General features: G+C 47.2%; 1 long non-coding RNA gene across 1 annotated transcript; it reads left to right on the top strand.

The window, feature by feature from the left end:
* Positions 1 to 738: 738 nt before the first annotated feature.
* Positions 739 to 5,565, top strand: LOC144771633 (uncharacterized). The gene is made up of 3 exons (XR_013599403.1): positions 739 to 787; positions 1,111 to 2,109; positions 5,420 to 5,565. It is a non-coding gene; the product is annotated as an uncharacterized LOC144771633 (long non-coding RNA).
* The last annotated feature ends 201 nt before the right edge of the window (positions 5,566 to 5,766 follow it).

Here is a 5,766-nt window from a genome sequence, read left to right as displayed (position 1 = left end):
TGCACGGCCATCGGCTCGGACGAGGCAAGCAAAACTACGGGAGGTTTCATTCGAGTTTATCAACGACAACAATAGTTCACCGGGTCCGAAAAGAAATGTTAAAAAGAATAAATGCACTATTGACGGAAGCTGTTTGACTGTAACTTGTCCGCCTAAAAAGCATCCCCACTGAAAAAGGAAATCTACCCTCTTACGTGAGCCGGGTGCAGCTTTCAAAACTACAGAGGAGTCGCTCTTGAAGCTATGGCGAGAGGGTCTCCAACTCGGACCCAATGCTTACGGGGGGGGGGGGGGCTGCGCGATGCACAATGCTATCCAGGGCTCTGAGTGGACCCTGGGTCTCGAACCCGTAGTAATTAAAAACGGACTATTATCATTATGTCTTTAACAGCAATGTAAACAAGAAACAGGGGGGCAGATGCTCCGGTAGACGCTGCTTGGAAAGCACAGCGTCCTGTAGGGATTCGGGGGCGTGCTCTCCCCTTCCCATTGGCTGGAAGGTAAAATTCCAGCCAATGGGAAGAGGAGAGGGCGTGACTTAAAAAAAGACACGGAAACGCCCCCGAATCGCGTCAAGGCGGGCCCTGAACTCAGTGACGCTCCTCTCCTCCAATGGCTGGCCAGCATTTACGAGGCCAGCCAATTGAGAAGAGGGGCGTGTTCAGGCACCATACTAATAACAAAAGATTTCGGCTCCGCCCACCCACTGCTTACGCAGTGGGACGGTAGCCGAAACCTAAAAAAGAAGGCATACCGAGATCAGCATGCCGTGCTCGGCTTTCACTAAGTAAATGGTGTTTTTTTGCTTTGTGTAAATGTGACAGGTTGTCTTTAGTTAGTTTTTTGCATGCTATGTGAGAGTACTGCGGGGGGACTGCGGAGGGAACTTTTTGATAGATTTGGTTATATTTCATTAGGTGTATTCATCAGAGGAGATTTTGCAGCTTTTTTGTTTTTACATTGGTTTGGGACACTGCGAGGGTGGCAAAGGGTGGGGATATACGTATTCTTTAAGGCATTTTTAAGGGATGATAATTTCTGTTCTTGCATTCACTAAGCCTGTGATGCTTGAGTAGTTGGTTAAGGTGTATGCTTTTAATTCTTTTTCAGCAACCCCTGACGAAGACCCCTACTGGTTTGAAATGCATTGGGTCATATGGAATGTTGTTAAAAGCACACGTTTATGTAAAAGCTTGGATTAGCAACGGAAAACGTTTGAAAATGCATAAATAAAATATCCAGTGAATTTCAACTGTCTCCGGATTGACTTTAAATACGCATGAAGATGATGATGAGTATAATTGTTTAAAAGAGACTGGTTGACTATGGATTACCTGGGATAAATATGAAACATTGGAGTACTTGGAAGACTTTTTTTCTTCTATTGCAGTGCAACAGCTAGGGTCGCAACTAGCGTCACTTTTTTTCAAAGTTTTCAACATGCTGTGAGGGGACGGACCATAGCGCTGCTTGCACGCATTTATTTTGGCAGTCACAGCAACACTATTAAAATTAAGACGGGAAGGAGTGCATTCACCATTCTTTGAACTTTGCTTCGCAAATATACTGTCGTCCCAAAACGTGTTTGCACTCCAATGGTTAAGGAGAAGAATTAGTGATTAAAAAGTTAAATGAATGCCGGTCTGGAGACAGTGAATTCGATCAGAGTTCACAAGGATTAATTGACGAACAGCACATTCCACAGATTGGAAGCACGTTGAATTCAAAGACTCTACTCGTGTAACACACTTTAAGTACAGTTTCAGTTATGCTTACGTTTAATGTAACTTTAAGGCAAATTAATTATGAGTTTGGATTTTGATCATTATCATGATTTGTTTGTTTTACGTATTATGGCACGATGATTCTGTGGTGGATATGTGGGTGCGGGTTTTTGCTCTGGGCATGGAGTACGGGGCAATGCATTGTGGGACCTGAAGTAGCAATAAGCATGTTTCGATCGGAACAGGAGAGTCATGTGGTTTGATTGCGCTCACCTGCATTAGCGGTTAAAAGAACAACCTAGGAGCGAGTAAGCAACGTTTCAGATCCTGTTTAGAAAGAAAGAAGGCATACCGAGATCAGCATGCCGTGCTCGGCTTTCACTAAGTAAATGGTGTTTTTTTGCTTTATGTAAATGTGACAGGTTGTCTTTAGTTAGTTTTTCCATTCTATGTGAGAGTACAGCGGGGGGACTGCGGAGGGCACTTTTGATAGATTTGGTTATATTTCATTAGTTGTATTCATCAGAGGAGATTTTGCAGCTTTTTAGGTCTCGCCTGTCGATGCGCATGCGCATCGAGCTTGCGAGCCTATTGCGGCTTAACCACTCTTTAACTAACAAGCAAGGAATCGTGGCGATTCCTTGCAGTGCCCGTGACTTTTAAGCTCAATGCGCATGTGCATTGAGCTTAAAAGCGCGTGCACATCAGTTCCCTCAGCCACAATCGCCGTCTGTTCCCTCAGCCGCATTCCTCCGACACCTTTTGAAGTGAAGCTTAGCTTCACTTCAAAGGCCCCGGCTTCTTCACACCCGCATGCCGCTCTCCCCGCTCCGCCCCCTCCCCTGCCCGCCGTGTGCATTTCTCCTACACCCCCTCCCCACAGCAATGCCCTCCCCTTATCTGCCTTTCCCTCCGTCTTTTTTTTTTTTTTACCCGCTCCGCCCCCTCCCCTGCCCGCCGTGTCGCATTTCTTTTCTCCTCTTTGCGCCCCCCCACCAGGCTCTCCCGCCCCCATCCGGCTTCCCTCCACGCAGCCATCTGCCTGCCACACTTCTCCCCTCGTTCGCATTCCCGACCCCCCCTCCCCCCCTACGGCTTTCCTTGTTTCGTTTTAAGCTTTCTCCTCTTCTTTGGGTACAGCTGCTTGGACGTCGCGCTTTATTGGCCGCTTCATATTTACAAAAAGCTCTCACTGTACACGCCCGCTCCCCATCCTTGGCTACAGCTGCTTTGGATATTGCACATTATTAAACGCTTTTTATATTTACAAAAAGGGCATGCTGCGACATCTCGCTCTAACTTAAAATATGGTGGCCGCAACTCTTGTGTGGCCGCTTTATATTTACCAAAAAGCACTTGCCTGGACGTCGCACTATAACTTTAACTATTTTGTTTTTATTTTCAATGCGACACACCATGCTTTAGATTTAACATTTCAGCTGCGCACCTTACTTTTGTGCTGCGCGGCTCACCTAAATCCACTTTTAAAATATTCGTAATTCTTTTCAACAGCGCACCTTGCCTTGCTTTAACTTTAACTATGGTACACTTTAACTATGGTACCCATGCGTCTATTGTCAGCAGCTCACCGGCCCTTTACGATGCATGCTGTCCTCAAGGCCTGCTCCTCCAATTGGCCACTGCCTGGGCTTTTAAATTCTGACTTACGTCCTGCTGCAGAGACCACCCACAGCATATACCTCTTCGGCTTTTCAGCATTTTCAAAACCAAGAGCTTTAACTTTCACAAATGCGACACCTATGCTTGTATTTGTAGTGACTGATCCAACACAGATCGGTAACCAAAATTAAACAAGTATTTGCAATGAAATAGGTCTGCATTAGTGAAATTTCAACATGGCGGGCGCCTGCCTTCACTTTCTATTTTTTAATTTGTATAGCATTGACGGCACCCCGCGCTTTAGCTTTAAGCATATAAAGTTAAAACGCGGCACACCGCAAAGGCTACAAAACCACTCAAAAAACGCTTGTTCTTGTGTAAGTCTTTCCTCCTGCACTCTCTGTTGTTCTGTCACCCACCGGCTTCACCCTGATTCTCCTCTCTTGCGCTTGTCCATGTGCTCTATCCACGGCTTCCACCACCGGCGCCCTTTGTGCAACTTATCACCTTGTTGCTTCCACATACTCTCCACCTCCCCCCTTTGTTGCTTCATTCTCTCGCCCCCCCACCCCCATCACGTTCGCCCTCAGAATCACCCATCCACTTTAAAAATGGAATAAAACCACTTTCATATGTTTTCTTCTATTTTTAGTCACTGATCCGACACGGATCGGTAACCAAAATGTAACAAGTATTTGTAATGCAATTGGTCTTGCATTAGTGTAACTTTGAGCTATTGACATTGCCAATGCTAATGTTTTTTTGTTTTGCTTTTTACGACACTGCGTAATTCTATTTCCATGTTAGGTCTCAAGGAAAGGGTGCAGTACCACAGGCTGTTACTAGGTGTCCCTGTAGAGTTGTGAAGTACTGCACCCTTAATGCAAATATAAACAGATACATTTATTAGCAGTGACATTTTTGTTAGCTTGTGTTTTGAAAATGCACAATTGTTTTTGTTTAACTTTATTTCACAAACAAAAATAAATAAACAACAATTTTGCATTTTCAAAACGCCACTCACCCACGCAACGCCACTCACCCACGCAACGCCACTCACCCACGCAACGCCACTCACCCACGCAACGCCACACAAACATGCAACGCCACTCACACACGCAACGCCACTCACCCACGCAACGCCACTCACCCACGCAACGCCACTCACCCACGCAATGCCACTCACCCGCAACGCCACGCCACTCACACGCAACGCCACGCCACTCACACGCAACGCCACGCCCCTCACACACGCCACGCCCCTCACACACGCCACGCCCCTCACACACGCAACGCCACTCACACACGCAACGCCACTCACACACGCAACGCCACTCACACACGCAACGCCACTCACCCACGCAACGCCACTCACACGCAACGCCACACCACTCACACACGCAACGCCACTCACCCACGCAACGCCACTCACCCACGCAACGCCACTCACCCACGCAACGCCACTCACCCACGCAACGCCACTCACACGCAACGCCACTCACACGCAACGCCACTCACACGCAACGCCACTCACACGCAACGCCACGCCACTCACACACGCAACGCCACTCAAACACGCAACGCCACTCACCCACGCAACGCCACTCACCCACGCAACGCCACTCACCCACGCAACCCCACTCACCCACGCAACCCCACTCACCCACGCAACCCCACTCACACACGCAACCCCACTCGCCCACGCAACGCCACTCGCCCACGCAACGCCACTCGCCCACGCAACGCCACTCGCCCACGCAACGCCACTCACACACACAACGCCACTCACACACGCAACGCCACTCACACACGCAACGCCACTCACACACGCAACGCCACTCATCATATTGTGCTGCAAAACTAAATACTTATAAGGTCCCACAAGCGAGACCTATTGGCAATGCCAATGCTTGTTTGTTTTTACATTGGTTTGGGACACTGCGAGGGTGGCAAAGGGTGGGGATATACGTATTTTTAAGGCAATTTTTAAGGGATGATAATTTCTGTTCTTGCATTCACTAAGCCTGTGATGCTTGAGTAGTTGGTTAAGGTGTATGCTTTTAATTCTTTTTCAGCAACCCCTGACGAAGACCCCTACTGGTTCGAAATGCATTGGGTCATATGGAATGTTGTTAAAAGCACACGTTTATGTAAAAGCTTGGATTAGCAACAGAAAACGTTTGAAAATGCATAAATAAAATATCCAGTGAATTTCAACTGTCTCCGGATTGACTTTAAAGACGCATGAAGATGGTGATGAGTATAATTGTTTAAAAGAGACTGGTTGACTATGGATTACCTGGTTTAAATATAAAACATTGGAATACTTGGAAGACTTTTTTTTCCCTCTATTGCAGTGCAACAGCTAGGGTCGCAACTAGCGTCACTTTTTTTCAAAGTAATGCAGAGTCCGGCATTATCA

Source organism: Lissotriton helveticus, chromosome 8, assembly GCF_964261635.1.
Source record: "Lissotriton helveticus chromosome 8, aLisHel1.1, whole genome shotgun sequence".
Classification (NCBI taxonomy): domain Eukaryota; kingdom Metazoa; phylum Chordata; class Amphibia; order Caudata; family Salamandridae; genus Lissotriton; species Lissotriton helveticus.
Note: the sequence above shows the minus strand (reverse complement) of the source record. Positions and strands in the feature narration are given on the sequence as shown.